This window comes from Chrysemys picta, chromosome 1, assembly GCF_011386835.1.
Source record: "Chrysemys picta bellii isolate R12L10 chromosome 1, ASM1138683v2, whole genome shotgun sequence".
Taxonomy (NCBI): Eukaryota; Metazoa; Chordata; order Testudines; family Emydidae; genus Chrysemys; species Chrysemys picta.
Window position 1 is genome coordinate 275,766,914 of NC_088791.1, and position 26,558 is coordinate 275,793,471.

Genomic DNA, 26,558 nt, shown 5'->3' on the forward strand with positions numbered 1-26,558 from the left:
GGGTCAGGGCGGGGCAGCAAAGAGTCAGTAGCTCAGGCCCTCAGGCAGGGCTGAGCAAACAGTTATACAACATGCCCAGGGCCCGGTTCCGAAGGGCCTGGGAGAGGGGGAGACTGCCACCCACACATTGGGTGGCAGGGAGGACGCAGGCCCACCCACTCCACTGCATCCCAGCCCAGGGCCCTAGCAGCGGCAGAGGGCCTGCTGCTTTGTCAGTGGGGATCCTGGCCGCAACACACTGACATAGGCTCTGGCAGTGCTGCAGCCAGACTAGGGTCAGCTGCCCCCAGGCTACTTCCTGACTCCCCCTCTAGAGCAGGGGTGTCAAACTCAATTGCACAGGGGGCCAAAACTCAAAACTCGCGGGCCGAACAGTATAACCATTTATTTAACAGACTAAATATTTATGTTTTTTAACCATTAATATGAACCAAAATACAGGATATCATTCCAAAATAAATACATTTCAACTTAAAATATTTTGCTCTTCATAAAAAAATATCCTGTCAATACAATACATTCAAAATCTGTACATGCTGGAATATTAAAAAATCTGAAAATATAAATAAAAAATTGAATTTAAAGCAAAAGTATAATCATAACAAATCATAACATTCCATTTTCTTGTCCTATTTAGTCAGAGCCTGATACTTGGAGTCTTTTCTTTGCAACAAGTTCGTTTATGTTTGGGGTTAGGTTCTGTGTTGTGAAGATTCTCAGGATCGATTGCAGGTGTTCATCAGTGAGGCGACTCCTGTGTGACGTTTTGTTAATTTTCATCACAGAGAACAGCTGCTCGCACAGATATGTGCTGCCAAACATGGACAGGATTCGAGCCGCATGTTGGCGGAGCTGCGGCATCGCTTCAGGAATGAAGCGAGTGAACTGTGCTGGCCCCGCAGTGTCGTACTTTGCCTTCAGTGTCCCGTTACATTGCAGTTCTATCAGCTCCATCTGCATTTCTACAGGTGCGGTTTCCACATCGACTGCAAATGGGTTGCGAAGCAGCTCGAAGTTACTTTTCTGTGCCTCAAAGTCACTGAAGCGCCGTGCGAACTCAGTGCGCAGCGCGCTGAGTTTTTCAGCAAAGGTGGCATTTGGGAAAACTGTGGCACTTTCTTGGTTCCGTATTACTTGGCAACAGGGAAAGTGAGACAAGTTGCATTGGTGCATTTGTGTCTCCCATAAGCGCAGCTTCACTTGAAATGCCTTCACTGCATCATGCATATCGGTTATTATGTGCTCCCGTCCCTGGAGTTGAAGGTTTAAAGCGCTAAGATGCGACGTTATGTCAGCCAGGAACGCCAACTCACATTTCCACTTTTCATCCCGCAGAACTGTGCAGTCTTTCCCCTTACTGTCCATGAACTGGCAGATTTCCTCTCGCAGCTCAAAGTGTCTTTTGAGAACTTTTCCCCGACTTAGCCACCGGACCTCCGTATGATATGGCATATCGCCAAACTCGCTATCTATTTCCCGCAGAAAAGACTGGAATTGGCGGTGATTTAAACCGTGGGCTCTGATAAAGTTGACGGTTTGTGTTACAGTGTTCATCACATGATCCATTTTTAGGACTTTAGCACTCAGCGATTCCTGGTGTATGATGCAGTGATACACTGTCAACTCACCGGCACAGTTCTCCTCCCGCATCTTTGAGCGCATCCTTCCCACCAGTCCATTTTTTTCACCACACATAGCAGGTGCGCCATCTGTTGTAAGTCCAACGAGTTTTTCCCACGGCAGTTTCATGTCGGTTACACTTTGAAATACATTTCCAAAGATGTCTTCTCCTTTCGTTGTCCCGTGCATCGATTTAATGTCCAGTATTTCCTCTGTTACGCACAAATTGGAATCCACACCACGGATAAATATCGCCAGCTGTGCAGTGTCAGTCGCGTCAGTAGTTTCATCCACGGCAAGGGAGTATGCAACAAAATCTTTTGCTCTTTCAATCAACTGTGTTTTCAAATCAGTCGCCATCTCACAAACCCGATTAGCAACAGTGTTTCTGCTGAGGCTTACATTTGCAAACGCTCGCGTTTTATCTGGACAAAGGACGTCGCACACTTTCATCATACAATTCTTTACGAATTCCCCCTCGGTAAACGGCCGTCCTGATTTGGCGATCTCTTCGGCCACAATGAAACTTGCTTTCACAGCAGCTTCACTTTGTGATTTTGCTTTGGTGAAAAACGTCTGCTGGGATATCAAATTCTTCTTCAACTCCTCTACCTTTTGTAGCTTCTGTCCTGCGCTCAGGTTTTTGAATTTGTTCTCATGTTTCGTCTCGTAGTGCCGTCTTAGGTTATACTCCTTCATTACAGCGATATTACTCCCGCAAAGGAGACACACTGGTTTACCTGCAATTTCAGTAAACATATACTCATTCTCCCACCGGCTTTGAAAGCCTCGGTTTTCAGAATCAATTTTTCTCTTGGCCATTGTTGGGGTCTAGCTTTGATTTGATATTAGCGTTGTATACATCAACAGACCGCGAACTTGAACCGCGGCTTGCCGTTGGCGGCAATTGCACTGCATCATGGGATTTGTAGTGTGTGTTATTGGGGCGTCATATCACAGGGCCATTAAAAACAGATATATAAAACGATTTCGCGGGCCGGATATAATTGTATGGCGGGCCGGATGTGGCCCGCGGGCCTTGAGTTTGACACATGTGCTCTAGAGGTACCTGCGTCGGGACGGTGTCCTCAAAGGGGTCAAGCACCATGGGTTCCTCAGAGTAACTGGCGAGCGGTAGGCTTGACAGCTCCTCTGGGTAACATGCCAGGGGCAGTCTTGACTGCTTCTGCGGGCTCTGGTCGGCATCAGACATCGGCTGGTCTGGCCAGTCCTCGGGTTGGCCGCCAATTGCTGGGGTCTCCCAACAGGGAGCTAGGCCCCAGGTGTCTGGCGTCTCCGGCGGCCATGCCTCTACTGAGCTCTGGGGTTGGGCTTTTATACTTCCTGTCCTGTGCCTTGACTTCTGGGGAGCGGGCGCAGGGTTCACTGGCTCTGCCCATTTTGGTGTCTGGAGAGGCTCATCCCTCCCCGGGGCGGTGGGAAACCACACCGCCTCGCTACAGAGCTATTGTGGAGGCTCCCTATGCCATCCCTTGACTGCTGCCAGCATAAGGGTCAAGGCCAGGGGAAATGGGGCATGACTGGAACCCAGTACACTGCCAGTGCTCAGCTGCTGTTTCAATTTACAGCATCATTAGCCTCCATTCAGATAGCAGATCAGATATCTGCAGAGTGTGGAGAGGAGAATGCAGAAGGAAGACATGCTGCTTCTGAGCCCCATCTCTAAATACTCCTAGAGCCTATACCTCATGGAGCTTGCACTTGAGGGACTTCCACAGAGTTCTTAATGAAGAAAATTAACCTCTCCTTGATACCCACTCTTTGAATTCTTCCAGATTTGGCTTCTCTTCTTTTAAGACTTGTTAACTGGACCTACACATTTACTCTAATTGTCAGGGCCGGCTCTAGGTTTTTTGCCACTCCAAGCAAAAAAATTTTTGCCTGCCCCCCGTTCCAGTCCTGGGCTCCTCGCCGCACCCCCCTGCTGCCCCAGTCCTGGGCTCTCTCTCCCCACTCACACCCCCTGCCACCCCAGCTCTGGGCTCTCTCATTCCCCCCCACTATTGCCCCCCCCGACACCTCCTGCCGCCCCAGCCCTGGGCTCTCTTCCCCCCCCCCCCCACCTGCACCCTCCTTCCGCTGCAGCCCTGGGTCACTGGTAACTCACTCCCATGGCAGGTCATTCAGCAGGAATTTTAGATGTGCACAGAACACAGACAGGATTGGTTCCCATATGGTTACAGAACTGCAGTAAAGTGGAACAATTTTCAGCTTGTGTGATGGGAGGATATCTGGATGCATGTTATAAGACTGTCCTACATAAATGAGGAAAAGTTGAGGTGCCTTTATTATTCTTTTGTTCCACTCTTTCTTTCTATGGGGAATTTGCCAATGCAATATCACTGTCTTCCTTTTAAACAAACAAACAAACAAACAAAGGCAATGGCTGTTGAAAATAGCAATTCCAGTCCTAATAACCACTGGGAAGCATTTCTTGCTCAATTTTATCCTACTTTTTCTACAGCAAGTTACAGTGGATCAGTATATTTGATTTGGGAGAAATGAAGTAACAGCTGCTCAAACTGAGCTTGAGCACTCCTGAATTTTGAGGTGTTCAAATCTGGAAGGCAGGAGCTGGGGGTTGGGGGAAAGGGGGCTGTGGCTCCGCAGGGGAGCACGGCAGCATGTATGCAGCAGTGTTTCTGGCACTGCGTGGAGCCAGACACGCTGGTCTGAGTGGCACGGTAAGGGGGCTGGGGGGGGTTGGATGGGGCGGAGGTTCGGGGGGGGCAGTCAGGGGCAGGGAGAAGGGGGGGTTAGATGGGTCGGGGGGGCAGTCAGGGGACAGGCAGTGTTTGGATAGGCATGGAGTGCCGGGGGTTTGTCAGGGGACAGGTAGGGGGTGGGGTCTTATGGGGGAAGTTGGGAGGGTCTCAGGAGGGGGCAGTTGGGGACAAGGAGAAGAGAGGCTTATATAGGGAGTGGGATCCCGGGAGGGGGCAATCAGGGGACAAGGACCAGTGTGGCTTATATAAGGGGTGGGATCCTGGGGGGCAGTTAGGGGCAGGGGTCCCAGGAGGGGGTGATCAGGGAGTTGGCATCGGGGTTTGTTACAAGCATTTGCTCCAATCCCTCGGATAGAGACAAGCACCTACAAGATCTCTATCAAGCATTCTTAAAACTACAATACCCACCTGCTGAAGTGAAAAAACAGATTGACAGAGCCAGACGAGTACCCAGAAGTCACCTCCTACAAGACAGGCCCAACAAAGAAAATAACAGAACACCACTAGCTGTCACCTTCAGCCCCCAACTAAAACCTCTCCAGCGCATCATCAGAGATCTACAACCTATCCTGAAAGATGATCCTTTACTCTCACAGATCTTGGGAGACAGACCTGTCCTCGCTTACAGACAACCCCCCAACCTAAAGCAAATACTCACCAGCAACCACACATCACTGAACAAAACCACTAACCCAGGAACCTATCCTTGTAACAAACCCCGATGCCAACTCTGTCCACATATCTATTCCAGTGACATCATCATAGGACCTAATCACATCAGCCATACCATCAGGGGCTCGTTCACCTGCACATCTACCAATGTGATATATGCCATCATGTGCCAGCAATGCCCCTCTGCCATGTACATTGGCCAAACCGGACAGTCTCTACGCAAAAGAATTAATGGACACAAATCTGACATCAGGAATCAAAATACTCAAAAACCAGTGGGAGAACCCTTTAACCTGTCTGGTCATTCAGTGACAGACCTGCGGGTGGCTATATTACAACAGAAAAACTTCAAAAACAGACTCCAACGAGAAACTGCTGAGCTAGAATTGATATGCAAACTAGACACAATCAACTCCGGTTTGAATAAGGACTGGGAATGGCTGAGCCATTACAAACGTTGAATCTATCTCCCCTTGTAAGTATTCTCACACTTGTTATCTAACTGTCTGTACTGAGCTAGCTTGATTATCACTTCAAAAGTTTGTTTTCTCTTAATTAATTGGCCTCTCAGAGGTGGTAAGACAACTCCCACCTGTTTATGCTCTCTGTATGTGTGTATATATATCTCCTCAATATATGTTCCATTCTATATGCATCCGAAGAAGTGGGCTGTAGTCCACGAAAGCTTATGCTCTAATAAATTTGTTAGTCTCTAAGGTGCCACAAGTCCTCCTGTTCTTCTTTTTACTATCATGACTGCCACCTCCAACTTTTTCTGGGATCCCAGGTCTTCGTCATCCTGATCCTGAGAGATCCTGATCCAGGCTGAGCTAGAGAGAGAGACCCAGATGGCATTGCCACCTCTACCAGCTCTGGCTGAATCCCAAATACCATTGGAGATTAAACAGAATCTGACTTTAACAACAACAGTTCCTGTTCATCTCAACTAAGTTGTCTCTTTTCCCCAAAAGGACAGTTATTACCATCTAAGAGAATGTCAAACAAGGGTGTTTTTCCTTTTAAAAACTCTCTCCAGCTAAAGGAAAAGGGAAAAAGGTGTGTTGTTAAGATGAAAGGCTTATTTAATACTTTACATTTCAAATGTTTTAACTGTTCTTCCTTTTCGTTATCTTTAATAAAATGTGAAAAGGATTTTAACGGTGTATTTGCCAGGGTATTAAGCAGGTTGATGTCTCTGTATAACAAAAGCCTTGTTTAACATAGTTTAATGTTGGACAACGACTGGGTTGTGATAACATCTTTGGCTCATTTATTACATCTAAATTAATATAAAAACTCTTACTATTAATTTAAGAAGAGTAATATGTGGGATTTGGGTTTCACATAATGATTTTTTAAAAGTATTTTAGATGCTCTTCTTGTCTTACAGGACTGTAGTAAAACAACATTCATACCATATATTGGAAATTTCAAATAAAATGTAACTTGTGGATTTATGGGGTATGTGTTCACTTTGAAGGTCAGGAAGATTATAGAGCCTTTAGTGCTGAGATTTACGTGGAAATCTTCTTTTATCAAAATAGCAAGTGATGGTTTTGAAACTAAATAGTCTTCAGAAATGGTCAAAGTGATCATGACAGACAAATACTTGAGACCTTCTAGTCAACCTTTATTGTGGGCAGCAAATGTCTCACCAACATTCCCAACAGAATGTGCAAATAACGGGTAGGTGAAACAGTACTGGAAAGGCACTTTTCCTTCATGTTGTAGGAATATGTACTAGGTACATCATAACCAGATTCCTACGTATTCTACAGTTCTACAGCTCTGGAATTTGCCACAGAATCCATCCCTTGCTTTTAGAAACTGGGCTCCAGAATCTAAGCTTTCATTGTTAAAAACGAATATGCATCTACTCCACATTTGTGAAACAGACATTAAAATGTGAACTGAATGTAAATTGACATAATGCTGTCTTCCTGAGTCTACAGGCAGCCTGAAAAATAACTGTGAGAGCCATGACTTGCTCCATTCACATAAAAAGGATGTTGACTCTGAAACCCAACAACAATTTAAATGCCAACATTAACTGTTTCACTGCTGATCCTTTCAGCATAAAAATCTATTTAATGTGTTCATCCTAAAATCCCAATGAACCTCAAAGCCCCTTTGGGTTCCAGAAAATCTCAACTATGCTCTTTGACAAAATCCACATCTTCTTCCCGATGACTTCTGCAGAAATAGCAATGTGAACAGTGTAAAAACTCTCTTTTTAAAAAAGAATTAACGATTCTTCATAGAATCATAGAATATCAGGGTTGGAAGGGACCTCAGGAGGGCATCTAGTCCAACCCTCTGCTCAAAGCAGGACCAATTCCCAACTAAATCAAGCCTAACCTTAAAAACCTCTAAGGAAGGAGATTCCACCACCTCCCTAGGTAACTCATTCCAGTGCTTCACCACCCTCCTAGTTAAAAAGTTTTTCCTAATATCCAACCTAAACTTCCCCAACTGCAACTTGAGACCATTACTCCTTGTTCTGTCATCAGGTACCACTGAGAACAGTCTAGATCCTCAAAATCTCCTGTCTGCTGCAGAATCCAAGTATTTAGGTATGATTCTCAATGAGAATATGGGCCCTGGATTACCTTTAATTTAGTTTTAATGCTTTTCCTCTAAAGCATCTGGTATTGGCTTCTCTCAAGACACTGGAGTAGAAGGACTACTGGTCTGAACCAGTATGGCAGTTCCTATGTTTCTCTGGTGCTAGTCTGCTAGATCAGGGAGCGGCAACCTTTGGCCAGTTTGTTTACCTGCCGTGTCCGCAGGTTCGGCCAATCGCGGCTCCCACTGGCCGTGGTTCACCGCTCCAGGCCAATGGGGGCAGCAGGAACTGGCGGCCAGCACATCCCTTGGCCCGCAGCACTTCCCACAGGCCCCATTGGCCTGGGACGGCAAACGGCCAGTGGGAGCCGTGATCGGCCAAACCTATGGACGTGGCAGGTAAACAAACTGGCACAGCCTGCAAGGATGCTTACCCTGGTGGGCCGCGTGCCAAAGATTGCAGATCCCTGTGCTAGATGTAGTATAGTGAGGAGGTCCATTGACATCAGTGAGAAAACAGTGTAAAGACTACAAGACGGGGTGTGATCATGAACACTTAGCAGAGAAAGGTATAACATAATCCAATGGCAGGAAGTTGAAGCTAGACACATTCAGACTGAAAATAAGGCAGTACATTTTTAACAGTGAGGGTAATTAACCGTTGAAACAGTTTTACCAAGAGTTGTGGTGTATTCTCCATCACTGGCAATTTTGAAATCAAGATGCAATATTTTTCTAAAAGATACAATCTAGGAATTATTTTGGGGAAGTTCTATGGCCCGTGTTATTAAAACAGTCACTTCTGGCCTTGGAATCTGTGAAACAAATCAGCAATGTGATATACTTAGTAAAGCTGCACCCAAAACAGTATTTACATTTTGGGGAGGACTCCAGAATTTCAAAGTTTTGGTTTTGTTCTGATTCGAAACAAAACAAACAAACAAAAAGTCAAAATTCTTCACAAAACAGAATATAAAATGTTTTGAAAAATTAAATAGGTTCATCTTGATACTATTGAAACAGAATCCTGCCTGGCAGGCTGACGTGGAGCCAGGGAAACCAGGAGAGTGCAAAATGAGTCAGAAGCCTTAGAACTTGGAAGATAGCACTCCCAAGGCTTCCAGATCTTGTCTCCCGAGCAGCCCACAAGGTTGGCTTCTACAAAATGTTTTGATTTTGACAAATTTTCATTTTCTGACTGAAAACTAATTTGTTGGATAATTTCCAACCAGCTCTTCTACTTGGCCCTGTATGTTTGATGGCAGTCAAATGAGTGAAAAGATAATTATATTACTGCAAAGTCACTTTCCTTAGCCAATGGTTTATTTCAGGGGTCGGCAACCTCTGGCATGTGGTTCACCAGGGTAAGCACTCTGGCAGGCTGGACCAGTTTGTTTACCTGCCGCCTCCGCAGGTTCGGCCGATCATGGCTCCCACGGGCCGCGGTTCGCCGCTCCAGGCCAATGGGGGTGGCGGGAAGCCGCAGCCAGCACATCCCTCAGCCCACACCGCTTCCCGCCGCCCCCATCAACCCAGAGTGGCGAACCACAGCCAGCAGGAGCCATGATCAGCCGAACCTGCGGAGGCGGCAGGTAAACAAACTGGTTCGGCCCACCGGGGTGCTTACCCTGGTGAGCTGCGTGCCAGAGGTTGCTGACCCCTGGTTTATTTTCATCATATGCAACTGACAAGTTATAGGAAGACTCTATCAACTTTCCTATGCCTCAGATATCTTGACTTCCTGCTAATCTTTTTTCTTAGTGCTGAACAACAATATTCAGCTTCATGATACTCTTCGATCATCTTTTCTAATGTTTATTATGAACACTTTTGGTATTTTTATTCCTGCGAACCCTAACACAGATTCTTAGAAATCCTAGTGCTGAGTCCATTTCTTTTTCCTACTATGAAAGCAGCTCTTAGTTAGAATGTAAATGCTAAGGATGCTATAACATCATTATTTATGACCTAGTTTCAGGAACTGATAACTTAGTCATAAAATCTGACTCCAGGGATGATGCTTGGGGGGCGTACCTACAAGGTCTGTACGTTAGAGAGAATTTTTCTTTTTCCATCAAAGCCATTTAGAAGATAGACAAGTGCAAGTAAAATATGAAAATACATTGAAATAGCCTTGTCACACACAGATTTATAAAGTAGGGTCAGATAGTCTCTCTGAAAGCTATACATGTTATGCCATTCATGATCAAGGATCAGGATGTGGCCCATACAATTAAATGAGGAAATTAAAAATTAAATCCTTGGAGAAAGAACAATGCAAAACAAAAATTCAAATGGGGAAAATCTGGGTTGGAACAGCTAACCTCTACTGTTTTCACTACTGAAATATATGAGCTTTCAGAATTCATAAACATGCAAACATGTATGTTTACCATGTGCAAAATGAAACTGGAAAATGTCATAAAATATTTTGTGCAAAATTTTGCTGTTTCACAAAGATCTACCAATCATTGTGGGAAGTTGCAAAATAAGATCTTACTAAACAATGGCTACCATATAAACTGCAACAGGAATATGTAGGACATGGGATCATTGCGATAGCTAGAGAGTAAGACAAGTCCAGTGAGACCAAACTAAATTAAAATCTGAAATAAGGTAGTAAAAGATACTCTTTTAAGAGTGAGGGTGCTTAACCATTGGAGGGGGCAGATTCTCCATTTCTTGAAGTCTTCAAATCAAGCCTGGCTGCCTTTCTGGATGATATGCTTTAGTCAAATACAAGTTATTGGACTGTGAAGTGTTATGGCAGCCTAATAAAGAAGGTCAGACTAGATCAGGAGTCAGCAACCTCTGGCATACGGCTTGCCAGGGACTAGATGATTTAAGGGTCCCTTCTGGCCTTAAAAATATATAAGAGACAAAGGCCTGCTCCCATTAAAAATGATAAAACTTCCATTGACTACAATGGGAGTAATATGGAGTCCTTAGAGAAGGAGGATGAGCATTGAAGCATATCATTTTCCCTTTAAGAGAAACCCCTTCTCTATAGTTCTCAGGCCCATTAGCTCTAGCTCAGAGTACTTTAAGGGTCAAACTGTGACTCATTCCTGTGTGACTGCACAAGAAGGGGAGGATGCAAAGAGCCCTCTCACCTTTGGGCCCAGTCTAATTTGGCTGAAGAGAACTCCACTGATGTCAGTGATCTGGAGGCTCTCTTTTGCTGGAGGAAAGAGAAACCAGTTCAGGAAGGTGTGTGTATGGAAGGAGAGAGTGACTGGTGGGTGGCTACATGAATCCAGATGCAAAGCTCAGCCCATGTTTGAACTTTTCAAGACTGCTGAAATTCACAAGCACAATGAACTTTGAATCCATTCTAAGTTTAATTGAGTTCAAGGTGGATTTTGACAGCTTCACCCAGCTCTAGTCACAATGTAAGGCTTCAGTGTGATAGGCCCTTGCTGGTAGTGTGTGCCTTCCCTACAAACCCTTTGGTATGAAGTCTGTTTGCCAGTTACCTATATGCCTAAGGTGAAAGCAAACCACTTAACATTCTTACTGCTCATTCCCTGACTGGAGACAATCATATGTCACAATGGAAGTTTGTGAAATACACTACCAGCAACTAGGGTGACCAGATGTCCTGTTTTTAAAGGGACAGTCCCGTTTTTGGGGACTTTTTCTTATACAGGCACCTATTACCCCCCACCCCCTGTCCTGTTTTGTCACAGTTGCTATCTGGTCACCCTACCAGCAACAGTTCTGGCAATTCAACAGTTGAAATTGTTTAGAAAACAACTGACATATTTTTCATGAATGGAATTACAAGCTTTCCAGAGGCGTGGCTGTGATTTTCTACTATCAGTATACTTGCATTACAACAGAGGAAGAGCAATGAAATGCTTGTGTTGTAGTTTCCACTATAGCTGTTTCTTTACAGCTAGTTACATGGTAGAGCAGTTAGAAAATGGCTTGAACTCTGAAACTTTTATTTAGTTTTGAAAGGAGCCTGTTTTCAGTTACTGTTATTTCATACCACTAAGCAAGGCTGTCGGGAATACATGGCTACCTGGAACTACAGAAAGACTGAGGCTGATTTGAGACTCAGTCTGCCTCATCACGGGGAAAATAATCGTAACTACTAATGGACTCTTATCGGAGACAGGTTCTATAGAGGTCAAATGTTCCCCTCCCTCTACCCCATGAGTGTGGAGGACCTTATTATAGGTGACTGCACGACTAAGAAATCATTTTCTGCACACCTAATGCTCAGGTGTGAGATGCTTTCCTGCACTGCACCGGGGAAAGGGACTGGGTAGAGCAGGGATCGGCAACCTTTGGCACGCGGCTTGCAGGTTCAGCCGATCGCGGCTCCCACTGGCTGCGGTTTGCCGCTCCAGGCCAATGGGGGCTGCGGAAAGCGGTGCGGGCCGAGGAATGTGCGGGCCTCCACTTCCCGCCGCCCCCATTGGCCTGGAGCAGCGAACCGCGGCCACTGGGAGCCACAATCAGCCGAACCTGTGGATGCGGCAAGTAAACAAACCGGCCCGGCCCACCAGGGGGCTTACCCTGGCAGGCCACCTGCCAGAGGTTGTTGATCCTTGGGGTAGAGGAAAGGGGCAGTGCAACTGGATCCACTGCAGTGGTGTGATGGGGTATCCACCCCACACGAGGCCTGAGGGGGTGGCTAGGTGGGCCAATTAATCGCCTAAACTGCACCTGGTGGAGAAGCCAGGGAGCAATGAGGATTAATTAGAGATGAAGCTCAGCTGGAGAGGAACAGGAGGGGCCTATATAAAGCCCAGTAGCTGAGATTTGATTGAGATTGCAGGGATTTAGGCTGCAGTTATTTTCAGAGTGAGTGAAGGCTGGAAGTAGCCCAGGGATACAACAATAAGGGCTGGGACTCTGCAGACTGTGACTGCTTGTTGTAGGGTCCCTGGGGTGGAATCTAGTGGTCCTGGGGTTCCTACTAGCCACTGGGGAAGTGGCACTGTTAAAGGGCAGTGAATGGGAAGACTGCCTGGGACAATGGGTCCTGAGAGATTTTTATATACCCACACACTCCCCTGGAAGGGAAAACTACAGTGACCTGGCTGGAGGACCAACCCACAAAGTGGGACCAGTTGAATCCTGAGAGGACCAGAGAGAGAGAGAGCCTGAGTAACTGCAGGTGGGGGCATCAGACTGGTGGAACTAATCCCCAGATGTGGCCACAAGGAGGTGCTCCGGCAGTGAAGAGCACCCTGTGACAAGTGGGTATCAGTCAGTCACTTCCCTCCCTAGAGAGAGGTGCAAAGGAGGTAGTGAGGTGGTATTAGGCTGCTGTTAATGGCCACCAAAAAGGTCTACTTCACGATGGAAGGATTCCTTGCCTACTGCCCTAAGGACCTCCCCATTGTACAGCTCAGGTGTAATTAAAGCTAAAATAGTGAAATACTTACAGCACATGTGCTTAGCCTTTTCAGTAATTTATCTTGGAAAACACTGGTTTCCCCAAATGCCCTTATTTAGCCAGTAACTTAATTCTACCACTAATGGGAAAGACTGTGTTGCTTCTTAGAGCACCTTTCATCCCAGAAGATTGCTAAATACTTTCCTACCCTTCCATCCAGTTCTCCTTAGACATTAGAAATGGTGTAAGGCACTTGTTACAAACGTCCCCAAATTTTGAGGCTGTTAAATTTTGGAATGTTTTTCTTTTCTTTTTCTTTTTCCAGCTCTGTAGAAGCTGGCTGCAAAATTCAGTTTGAATCTCAACTTCTCCAAAGTTTGGGGATATTTGACCCCAATGTTTTGTTTTGGCCCAATTTCAAACAGGAATAATTTAATTGACTACAGAAATGCAGCTACTTCTAGGATGACATGTAGTAATGTGTTAGTGCATAGCAAAACACTCTGAAACAATTTGAGAGGAAGTGAGGAATGAAAGGTGATTTTAGCTAGGCTGAACATAGTTATCTGAGTTCAGAAAACCAGAGTTAGTAACATAACTGCAAAAGTAACATGAAATCTTTAGTATACACCAGTAATCTCAAACTCTTATATATTTCTAGCAATACTTTCTCCCTAATAGTATGATAATATATAGGTTTAATACTGATTCAGAGGGAAGAATGCCACCAACTGAAACATGAATTCATATATATTTGAGTACCAAAAAATAAAGGTTCTCACTTTCTATTGCTTTACACTTAGGGTAATAATATTCATCTGTGCAAATTGGGTGTAAAATTCTACCATTATCAAAGTTTTGAGGCCTAACTCCTGTCTCACACCTTAAGGAGACATTTATCCTGTGGAAAGTGAATGCAGATATGGAGCAAAATTCTACCATTATAATCCTTGGAAGCTATATGCACTTATGATAAATCATTATTATGCAGTATTTAATTTAGGAAAAAAGGCAAAATCATAAACAAACTGAGGGAGTTAATTTTCCTTTTCCCTCTTTACTTTACCCCCACTCCCTCCTTGCAAAGAAGAATGGAATTTCTTACTGAGATCAAGCCATTATAAGAAGATTGCATTTAGATTAAGGAACAGAGGATTTATTTAGGACTCAAATTTATTGAAGATTGAGGATTCATTTAAGGGCATTTGGAAGCCTTTTATGGATTATATATATATAAGCAGATGCTGCGTCTTAGAAATACTTGTAATTCATTGTCATATCCTACTTGAATGTAGGTTGGGAATAAGCCTGAATTGTGTTACCAGCTAAGAATTTTCTTTGAGCAATGTGTCCGAGACCAATACAGGTTCGAATGAGGATCAAGTGGAAGGGGGAAAATTGAGAGAGGCAGATTGCAATTCAAAAACAGGTGGCCGTTTATTAATGGGGAAAAAAAAAAAATCACAACTTGGGCTGGGGAGAAGCACTTTTACCAACCAACAATACACATTCAAACAAGTAACCAACCAGAAATATTACCAGAGCAGTAATATAAAACAAGCTATATACATTTAACAACAAGGAATCTACAACCAACTATTTACCAAAAACCAGAACAAGCAAACAAAACTGAATAAACTGTAACAATTTGCCCTCTATACACTGTACAAGAGATTTGGTACCAAGTAATAAAGAAAAAGGGCCTAACAGAATATCTACAAAAATTAATACATGCATACCGCACACCAGGCGCAGCTGACCAGCAGTACAGACACCAAGGACGTGATGAGATGGAACCCGAAATTACACGACACCAGCTAGCTAAATCCGGAGGAGATCCTGCCTGAAAGGGTGATCAGGCCTTTCAGCTAACACGCGGACACTCCTGCTGATTTAGACCAGAGACATAGTTTTGTTCGAAGACCCTTGCACGTGCTAGCATCTAATTGGTTCCCCGCTCCTACACCAACCAGGCTCCGAACTGGTGCCCCCTATGTAATAGGCACTGCACACGGCACACTAGGCTTATGCACACGGCCCGCTGGAATTGTAGCACACGGTACCAATGTGACCTACAATTGACCAGGCGGAAGGTTCGAGAATGGTCACACGGCCCCAATGTGTTGCACACGACACCAAGGTGCTGCACACGACACCGATGTGACCTTCTGACTGACAATTGGCCATCTGGACGCCATGACAGAGCATAGGGCTGCGACACAATGGAGTTGTTTTCTTTCCTTTCCTCTGTTGGAGGGTATTTTGGCTCCACTCTGTTGCAGAACACAGCACATCTCATTGTGAGGAAATATGTTTTTATTTCACAAAGACCATGTGCATCTAGGATCATTTCAAGGGCCAGCAAGAACAAACAAACAAGAACAGGACAAGAGACACAACACCCATCTTTCAAGAATTCAACACATTCACTTAAGTAGAAATCATATAAAAACACATAGAGGTCATATTAACTCTCCTGGGGGGGATTCAGTCCTGAACTAATAGAGAAACGGGCACAGGGACCACTAGGGATCTGCTTGGACCTCTGAGCAGGTTAGATAGTTCTAAATCACATGCTTGTTTTAATAGTTCCTATGGGCCCTAATCCATGCCAGAATGCCCCTACCAGTTTATGCACATGGAGTCTTTGATGGGATTTGGCACAAAGCCAGCAGAGGGTTTTTGTACTGAGGTATGCCCCGGTGGGCATGTCTGGCTGCTTTGTGGACCCATTGTGCCCTCTGTGCTGGTGCAAAAGGGCTGCAGGGCACCATGAATCGGACACCTTGTTGCTAAGTCAGACTCAAAGGAACAGGGGCAGTCGTTCCATCCCATAGTGGCTCTAATCATAAGGTCATCTATGGTGTTGGAGTCTTTGTGCTGCAGTGGCCCCTTCTGTATCTGTCCATCCACTTCCTCCCCACCTTCTTTGAGGTGATTCTCTCACCCTGGGGGTCAGGAGAGGACAGAGGGAGAGTTCCCTGCACTTCCCTGCACACAGGGACTGAGATTGTCCTTGGTCTTTGTATAGGATACTCAAGGAGTTAAAGGCAATCAGGCGCTAGGAGAGCAAAGCTGGGCTGCTTTTTGCTGTTATTTGGAGGAAGGAAGCAGTTACTCAAATTCTTGCTTGCTTCTCATTTTCCCAGTGTTTCTCCTCTGCTTGTCTATACTTGTGTTTCCTGTCGATATATTTGCTGCCTGGATTTCTGTGTGCAGCGCCTCTTTCCATTCGTGCTTCTTACTTAGGACTGCTTGGTAAGATGGTCTTTCTTCTATTGGCTGCTTGCCATTCCATGAACTGCTGGCCTTTGATCCCTAGACTTGCTGAGTTTCTCTTTAAGCTACTGTACATTGAACATTTTAATTTAGATGCTGTTCACTGATGGATACTTGTACAAGGTTGCTGGTTGTTGAGAGTTTACTTCTGTTCCCCTGTTGCTTTTGGAGGACTTGTTATAGAAATATTGTTAAACTAAACTTACTCTGTGGAAATGTTCGTCCCAAAAATATCTTTGAGATACTATTTCCAAAGATGGATGCAGTCACAGCCCTGCTGGCAGTAAAGAAATGTGTTAATTTTTGATGACTTGGCACATTATGGACTCTTTTGGTCTAGGGAGAAAGGGTGACTTAAGAAGTTCTGCCATCAGAAGTGGACTCAGGAGCCCTCAGTTCAATTCTTTCCTCTGCCACACAGTTCTTTTGTGACCCTCATCAAGTCACAAATTTCTCTGTCTCTCAGTTCCAACCTGTATATTTGAGGCTAATAATAATTCCTCCTTTCTTTGTCTGTCTTGTCAATTTAGATTGTAAGTTTTTTGGGACAGGGACTGTCTCTTAGTAATGAATGCTACCTAGCACATGAATGCTGCCTAGCACAATGGGGCCTCCATCTCATTTGGGGTATTCAGGCACAACTCCAATGGTTTTATGTATTTAGATTTATGGAAATGCTAAAAAGGGGCACTACTCAAATGCTTTTAGGCACCCTTGGTTCACATAAAAAAATACAGTAAGAATACCCGAAGTGCAGCAGTACAATTTAATACAACCCATCTCCAGTCAGCCAAGCAAATTAAAAACTCAAATCCCTCATCCCCTCCCACAATTGCCCACCCTTACAATTTATTTCTGAGCAAAAAGATTAGCCTTGCAACGTGCCCTGATGGGCATCAGGCTTGGGTTATGTCAGACCAAAGGAGGGAGTGAATTTCAAGCCTATGGGGTCCTCATGGACAGTGTTATGCCAGAAGTCCCTTCCTGTGCATACCAGGAGGATATCCAGTTCAAGTGTGTCTGCTGATCTCTACTGTGTCTATATGTCATGGAGAGAGAGGCAGTCTCTCAGGCAGATAGATCCTAAGCCATTTAGGTCTTTAGAAGTCAAAACAAACACCTTAAATGTCGCCCAGAAACCCACAGGAAGCAGGTGCAGATCATGGAGAACTGGTTTAAGATGTCTGTGGTGAGATACTCTACTTACCAATCAACCCGCTACATTCTGTGCTCGTTTCAGTTTGTGGTTGGATTTAGGGTGCATCCCTGCATAGGTCGCATCTCAGTAGTATAATTCGGGGGTGACAGTTGCAAGGTCTGCATCTGACAGCAATGTCACAACCTCCTGGCTGTACATAAAAAAGCTGACCCGACTATTGCAGCTACCTTGCAGCTTCAAGTAAGGCCTGGCAATCCAGCTAGGTTATGAACCTGACCAACAAATGATTCATGCAGATTCTCAGGCAAGGGGGCAAATATAATTTTTGCTATATTCTGTAGTTGCTTCCCCCAACAAGATAGTATCATCTTACTCTTGTCAGAATTTAGCCTCAGCGAGCTAGCGCTCATCTATAGCCCAGTCTCACCCAGACACTGAATAAGAATCTTAACTGTTTTGGGTGAGTCAGATGAAATGGTAAATAAAGTTGTGTTATCAACATACTGAAATCATTACAGACCATGTCTCCTCAGTTATCCTCCCAGTGACCCCATATACATATTGGGCAAGAGAGATGTTAAGATCACCTGCAGAACATCACATGAGTGCATGCCCAGAGCAGGGTTCCCACCACTACCCTCTGAGAATGTGCTGCAAGGAGGGAACAAAGTCAATTCCAAGCAGCTCCATCCATCCCCCTTTGATCAACACCACCTCCTAATCTGTGGTATCAAAGGCAGTTGATTGATCTAATCTCAGCATGGACAACTGATCTTCATCCATTTCCAGGAAGAGGTCATCTACCAATGCAGTCTCTGTTCCATACCCAGGCTGTAACTAAGATCAACAAGGCTTAAGGAGAGTTGATGTAACTAGTTAGTGTTTATTGTTTCACCATAATCACACTACCGCTATAGCACTCTAACCCTAAAGTGCCCTTTCCCACTCTGTAAGAGGGTCCAGACTCACCCCTGCAGCACCTCCTGCTGGTCGTCCAGGGAATTAGCTCACCAGCCTCTGGAGCACCCTCTGCAGGCCAGTGATCCACCTTTCCTCTTCTCTGGCCCCCATGTCCCTCCCAGGACCCCAGTGCCCCTTGCAATACCCATACATATGCTAGGTCTCCCTTCCCAGGGGAACCCCCACCCACTAACCCCACCTCACCTCAGGATAAGGCCACTGCCAGTCACCAGCTAGCCCCCACTCTCTGGGGCAGACTGCAGTATAGGCCACTCATCATCGGCAAGGTTGGGTTTGGACCTGCTGCCTTGGCCTAGCCCTGGGCTGCCCTCTGCAACCCCCAGTACCCCTTGGCCTATTACCAGGCCGCAGCCGGGGGCTATCCAGGCTGGAGCTCCCCAGCTCCTCAGCCTTTCCCCAGCCCTGCTCCACTCAGGTACCCTGTCTAGCTCCCTGCAGCCTGGCCCTTCTCTCTCTGAAGGCAGAGAGAGACTCTACTGAGCTCCAGGCTCCTAGCCTCTTATATAGGCCAGCTGAAGCCTGATTGGGGCATGGCCCCAGCTGCAGCCACTTCCCCCAATCAGCTCAGCCTTCACGCTACCTGGGCTATCTCAGGCCCTTCCTGGCCGGAGCAGGTGTCCACCCTGCTACACACTCCCTTGTCCATTTAGATCACCATGGCTCTTGGACAACCTGCATAGAAGAAAGCAGGAAGGAAAAAATCTTGAGTTTTGGTGGCATAAAATGCTGCCAGAAACAAACACCAACACAAAGAATGTCTACAAATCTATTCCATTGCTATGAACGCAGCAGAAGGACAGACCCTATTTCACTGTCATAGAGGATGCAAAGTGATACAGACTCAGAGTGCCTTCACTCAAATCCAGAATGCAACTTCTCTAACAGCAAGGAATTATCTTATATCACAAAGACTATCTACAACTAGATAACAATAAAGGTGGATATTAGTGCAGGATATGCTAAGCTGGGGCAATGGACCTAATATATCTGGACTGTACAGGAGAGAGCTGGACAGTGTAGAAAATATGTTTTGTGGAAAATCTGAAACTGGGAGTGTGTTGGGGTCACTCTGCAAGTAGTAACTAAGGCTACTGGAAGCTGAAGTGTGTCTGGTGTTTGCCAACAGGCTGCTGGGGTCAGAGTTGCTGGACCAGGACTGCACATGTACATAGTCACTCAGGGTGTGACCTGCATGCTGTTTGTCTCATTGTGAGTGGCCCTGGTTGGGAGCTACAAGAGCGTATCACTGTGACGCACCCAAGGTTGCAGGGCAAGTAGTGACACATTCCCTCACTGGTCTGGATTGCACCCTGGAATGTGATAGGTCTCTATAAGTCTTCTGATAATGTCCACTAGCTGGACATTTAGTTACTCTTGAATTCCCTGGCATGTATATTTTACATTCAAGAGAGTGCACTTCTTTGCCCTGTGCATGTGTTGCAGATGGTGAGGAATGGCATCGTCTCCTACTAGAGGGGGAAATGGTGGTATTTTGTAACAGTTATAGTTATTTATAAACCTTAGTTGGAAAACATGGATTAGCTCCCACTTGGAACTGGGCTGAGAACAGCAAACTCATTTTACTTGCGACCACTATTCTATGACATGAATTACAGTAGCTGTCTTTCAGGTTATGGCTACACTCCAGCTTAAGTTATGTCATTGGTGGTGTGAATTAGCCACCCCAATGAGCGACCAAATTGATGCTGATTTAAACACCGGTGTGGACAGTGCCATGTTGGTGGTAGAGTTTCTCCCACCAACATAGCTACCACCATTCGTGGCGGCTGGAGTAATTAAGGAGACGACAGAGCTCTCTCCTATCATCTTAGAGCAGCTACACTAGAGAGCTTACAGTGGCACAGACGCATTGGTGCAGTTGCCCTGCTGTTAGCTCTCTAGCGTAGCCATAGCCTCAGACATTGTGAAGGCTCCTGCATTTGAAATGGGCTGAGTTTCTACCCTGTCCAATTTTTGTTATTAGAAGAACATGAAACATTTTAAGGTGGATAATAATGGATAATGAATAACATACTCCTCATATGAATTTTCAACATTTCTTTACAAAAAGTCAAACATTTGCACTTTTACTAATTTTTCTAAATACTTGACATGACGTCCCAAATCATAGCAAACTGAACACAGGGCTTGTACACATAAATGACTTTTGTTTTAGGGCTATCAAGTGATTAAACAAAAATAATCACAATTAATCACGTGATTAAAAAATTAATCACGATTCATTGCACTGTTAAACAATAACAGAATACCATTTATTTAAATATTTTTTGATATTTTCTACATTTTCAAATATACTGATTTCATTACAACAGAATACAAAGTGTACAATGCTCACTTTATATTTATTTTTGATTACAAGTGTTTGCACTGTAAAAAGACAAAAGAAATAGTATTTTTCAATTGACCTAATACAAGTACTGTAATGCAATCTCTTTATCATGAAAGTTGAACTTACAAATATAGAATTATGTACAAAAATACTGCATTCAAAAATAAAACAATGTAACATTTTAGCACTTGCAAGTCCACTCAGTCCTACTTCTTGTTCAGCCAATTGCTCAGACAAACAGGTTTGTTTACATTTGCAGGGGATAACGCTCCCCACCTCTTGTTTACAATGTCACCTGAAAGTGAGAACAGGTGTCCTCATGGCACTGTTGTAGCCGGCGTCGCAAGATATTTACATGCCAGATGCGTCCATGTTGATGATGGGTTCTGCTAGAAAACCATCCAAAGCATTGTGGACCAATGCATGTTCATTTTCATTATCTGAGTCAGATGCCACCAGCAGAAGGTTGATTTTCTTTTTTGGTGGTTTGGGTTCTGTAGTTTGCGCATCAGAGTGTTGCTCTTTTAAGACTTCTGAAAGCATGCTCACTACCTCGTCCCTCTCAGATTTTGGAAGACATTTCAGATTCTTAAATCTTGGGTCGAGTACTGTAGCTATCTTTAGAAATCTCACATGGGTACCTTCTTTGTGTTTTGTGAAATCTGCAGTGAAAGTGTTCTTAAAATGAACAACATGTGCTGAGTCATCATCTGAGACTGCTATAATATGAAATATATGGCAGAATGTAGGTAAAACAGAGCAGAGGACATACAATTCTCTCCCAAGGAGGTCAGTCACACATTTAATTAACGCATTATTTTTTTAACAAGCGTCATCAGCAAGGAAGCCTGTCCTCTGGAATGGTGGCCAAAGCATGAAGGGGCATACAAATGTTTAGCATATCTGGCACGTAAATACCTTGCAGTGCTGGCTTCAAAAGTGCCATGCAAATGCCTGTTCTCACTTTTTGGTGACATTGTAAATAAGAGGGCAGCATCATCTCCTGTAAATGTAAACAAACTTGTTTGTCTTAGTGATTGGCTGAACAAGAAGTAGGACTGAGTGAACTTGTAGCCTCTGAAGTTTTACATTGTTTTGTTTTTGAGTGCAGTTATGTAACAAAAAAAAATCTACATTTGTAAGTTGCACTTTCATGATAAAGAGAGATTTCACTACAGTACTTTTATGAGGTGAATTGAAAAATACTATTTCTTCTGTTTATCATTTTTACATTGCAAATATTTGTAATCAAAATATACACTTTGATTTCAATTACAACACAGAATACAAGATATATTTGAAAATGTAGAAAAACATCCAAAATATTTAATAAATTTCAATTGGTAGTCTCTTGTTTAACAGTGCGATTAAAACTGCAATTAATCACGATTAATTTTTTTGAGTTAATCACATGATTTAACTGCAATTAATCGACAGCTCTACTCTTTTTTTAAACACTATTTTGCCAACTCTACTCATCCACCTACCTTCAGTGCACCCTCCTGATTCCCCATCTTCCATATCTTGTCATAGCAGGTTTGGACATTTTGTGCTGCATGTTGGAAATCCCATGGAAGTACATGGAGTAAACATAGTTGACTTCTGATTAAATTTAGCACAACAAGACAACATTGTATAAGGAGTGGCGGGCAGCCTGGCCCTACTCACCAGCTGAAGATGGACAGTCAACCATGCCCAAATTAGAAGTCTGTCCCTTTCTTCAGGGCTCTGTTTATTGTTTTCATGAAGAAAGAAGTGTGCAAAAAGTACACAAACAATCTGGTTAAGGGTTCAGATGAGGGTCCTCTGGTAGCCCTTTCCAATCCCAGGGCGATCCATAGAGAGGGTCTGCCTGCTCTGATTACCAGAGAGTATCCTCTCTCCTAATTCCCAACCTCCACTCCAATGGAGCAGAGTTCTCCTTTATATTATCCAGCTGAGTGTGGTCCAGTCTTGATGGGCTAATCAGCTGTGTCAGCTGATTCACAGCACCTGTCTGCTGTGCATCTCTTGCTGCTCCCTGCCACCCTGCCCTCCCGGGCTATTAAAGGGGCAGATTGCCCTGTTGCAGGAGTGTTTAAATATTAGCAAGGGACTAAACATATGTCTTCTAAGGGACTGAATTTTCAAACCTATCTGTAGATTTCCTAACTTAAAATGTAGGCATCTAAATAAAAGTGGCTTGACTTTGAAAATGTTGGCCTTATTGTCTTAGGCTTGTGAAAAAATGTTTGCCAGGAGTGAACCTCAGTAGGTTAGAGATTCATATTTTGCATTTGATAGGAAAAGGTTCCTTTCTTGAAGTGACCTTAAAAGTTGTATTGCTGGGCTAGCTAGCATTTCTGCACCTCCCACGCAGGAAAATGAAGCAATGCTTCCAATAAAATTCTAGTAAGCATAATGACAAACTGGGATGACTTCAATTTGCTGTTTCAGGGGCCTTGTTCTGAAATTGTGTCTCAAAGCACATATTCACAGCATAAGATGATCGTTTTAGACTACGGTATCATAACCACCATTATTTTTCTAACTTGTGTAATATTGTAAATCTTTATCTTAAATACAGAAAGGAAACAATCTCATCACTGAGCTCAAAGGGGCTTTCCACATTCTGCCCATCAATAAGTTTCACATCTAATTTATACAGTGCTGCTGGTTATGATTATTACAGTGAAGGAATGATGAGGATCAATGCATGCCCTTGCTGTAAAATGTTTTTTACCAACACATGTGACTCTGGGGCCAAGATGACTTCGGCTTTTAGCACTCAGTTTTATTAATATCCATGACAGCATCTTGTTAACTACACCTTATCATTTATTGTAAAGTGATTATAGCAGTGGTGGCCAATCTGCAGCCCGCGGGCCATATGTGGCCCGTCAGGGTAATCTACTGGCGGGCCGCCAGACCGTTTGTTTACTTTTGCATTGGCACTCACAGCTCCCAGTGACTGCGGTTCACTGTTCCCAGTCAATGGGAGCTGTGGGAAGTGGCACGGGCCGCAGGGACGTGCTGGCTGTCACTTCCCACAGCTCCCATTGGCTGGGAACGGCAAACTGCAGCCACTGGGAGCTACGGGTGGCCATGCAAATGTAAGGAAACTGTGTGGTGGCCCACCAGTTGATTACCCTGACAGGCCGCAGGTTGCCACCACTGGTTTATAGCGAGTTCAAGGTGAACTCGAATGAATAAATGAATTTAAGTTGGATCTCTTCAAATGCTTTAGTGAAATCTGGGAGGAGATTATATTCACAGTGCAGTATAAGACCGAACATAATGAACACAGAAGACTTTCTTCCCTATGCACATTTTGTGTGTTAAATATTTTAATAATTTTAGGCAAACATATTTTAATTCTTCATTGTTTTCAATCACGTTAATCCTGGTCCACTCTCTGGGTAGCAATAAACTGCTATAATGGCTCTGGGCTGAATGATGGCTGACCCTGCAGAAGTGTGCTACAGGAGAGCAGAAGTGCACAACAATCCTTTAATTACCAGGACACTGGTGACTGGCTATACTTATGAGCCCGAGGAAAGGGGGCTGGCTGCCACTTTTTGGCTCAGAGTTGTATGTGCATAATATAGGCAAAATGGCTCCCTCAATGACTGCTGGAGTGCTAGAGGTTCTCCATGATCCAGAGATCTAGAGAGTCAAAACTAGATCCAATAACTTATGTTTATATAAAGCAACAGAGGGTCCTATGGCACCTTTAAGACTAACAGAAGTATTGGGAGCATAAGCTTTCGTGGGTAAGAACCTCACTTCTTCAGATGCAAGTAATGGAAATCTCCAGAGGCAGGTATAAATCAGTATGGAGATAACGAGGTTAGTTCAATCAGGGAGGGTGAGGTGCTCTGCTAGCAGTTGAGGTGTGAACACCAAGGGAGGAGAAACTGCTTCTGTAGTTGAATAGCCATTCACAGTCTTTGGTTAGTCCTGATCTGATGGTGTCAAATTTGCAAATGAACTGGAGCTCAGCAGTTTCTCTTTGGAGTCTGGTCCTGAAGTTTTTTTGCTGTAAGATGGCTACCTTTACATCTGCTATTGTGTGGCCAGGAAGGTTGAAGTGTTCTCCTACAGGTTTTTGTATATTGCCATTCCTGATATCTGACTTGTGTCCATTTATCCTCTTGCGTAGTGACTGTCCAGTTTGGCCAATGTACATAGCAGAGGGGCATTGCTGGCCTATGATGGCATATATAACATTGGTGGACGTGCAGGTGAATGAGCCGGTGATGTTGTAGCTGATCTGGTTAGGTCCTGTGATGGTGTTGCTGGTGTAGATATGTGAGCAGAGTTGGCATCGAGGTTTGTTGCATGGGTTGGTTCCTGAGTTAGAGTTGTTATGGTGTGGTGCGTGGTTGCTGGTGAGAATATGCTTAAGGTTGGCAGGTTGTCTGTGGGCGAGGACTGGCCTGCCTCCCAAAGTCTCTGAAAGTGAGGGATCATTGTCCAGGATGGGTTGTAGATCACTGATAATGCATTGAACTGGTTTAAGCTGAGGACTGTAGGTGATGGCAAGTGGAGTTCTGTTGGTTTCTCTTTTGGGCCTGTCTTGTAGCAGGAGGCTTCTGGGTACACGTCTGGCTCTGTTGATTTGTTTCTTTATTTCCTTGTGTGGGTATCGTCACTTTATCCTCACGCACAATTATTTCAAATTTGGTGACAATATATACCTCCAGACCAGTGGCACCGCTATGGGCACCCGCATGGCCCCACAATATGCCAACTTTTTTATGGCTGACCTGGAACAACGCCTCCTCAGCTCTCATCCACTCATGCCCCTTCTCTACCTACGCTATATTGATGACATCTTCATCATCTGGACCCATGGGAAGGAGACCCTGGAAGAATTCCATCATGATTTCAACAGCTTCCACCCCACCATCAACCTCAGCCTGGACCAATCTACACGGGAGGTCCACTTCCTAGACACCACCGTACAAATAAGCGATGGCCATATTAACACCACCCTATACCGAAAACCCACCGACCACTACGCCTACCTTCATGCCTCCGGCTTCCACCCCGGTCACACCACACGATCCATCGTCTACAGCCAAGCACCGAGGTACAATCACATCTGCTCCAACCCCTCAGACAGAGACCAACACCTACAAGATCTTCACCAAGCATTCTCAAAACTACGATGCCAGAGGTTGCCAACCCCTGCTGTACCTCATCTGTAGAGTGAATGATGAAAGGCACTATAAGTAAAATTTTCAAAAGTGCTTAAGTAACTTAAGAGCTTAAGTCTCATTGTCAACAGTGATTTAGGCACTTAGCTGCCCAAGTCCCGTTGAAAGTAATGGCACCCTGGCTCCTAAGGGCCAGATGTTAAAAGATATTTAGATGCTTTAAGATGTAATTAGGTGCTTTTAAAAATCGGACTAGCCACCTAAATCCTGTTAAAATTCTGGCCCTGAGTGACTAAAATGGGACGTAATGTTTTGAAAACTGTACCCACCATACATAATATTTTATCAGACTGAAATGTATTCCCTTACCAATGTTTTCCTCTTGCTCATACACTGCATTATTATCATGTAGGTATCTATGAGAGATGGACCTCAGTGTTGGCATTTAAAAATGGTACAACTGGATTAAATATTTGCGTTAGAACATGAATCCTCCACCACAGAAAAAAAAACATGTGCCCTCGGAAAAACATAGATACATTGATGTTATATATGTTTGTACTTTTCCCCAGAGAGATCAGTTGTATGAAGAGAGAAAAAGTTGGTCCAGATTTAATCCTACCACCTTTGTAGCCCATCTAATAGGAATGGTATGAGTCTGTCAGACATCAGGAAGGTGGCATCTCTCACA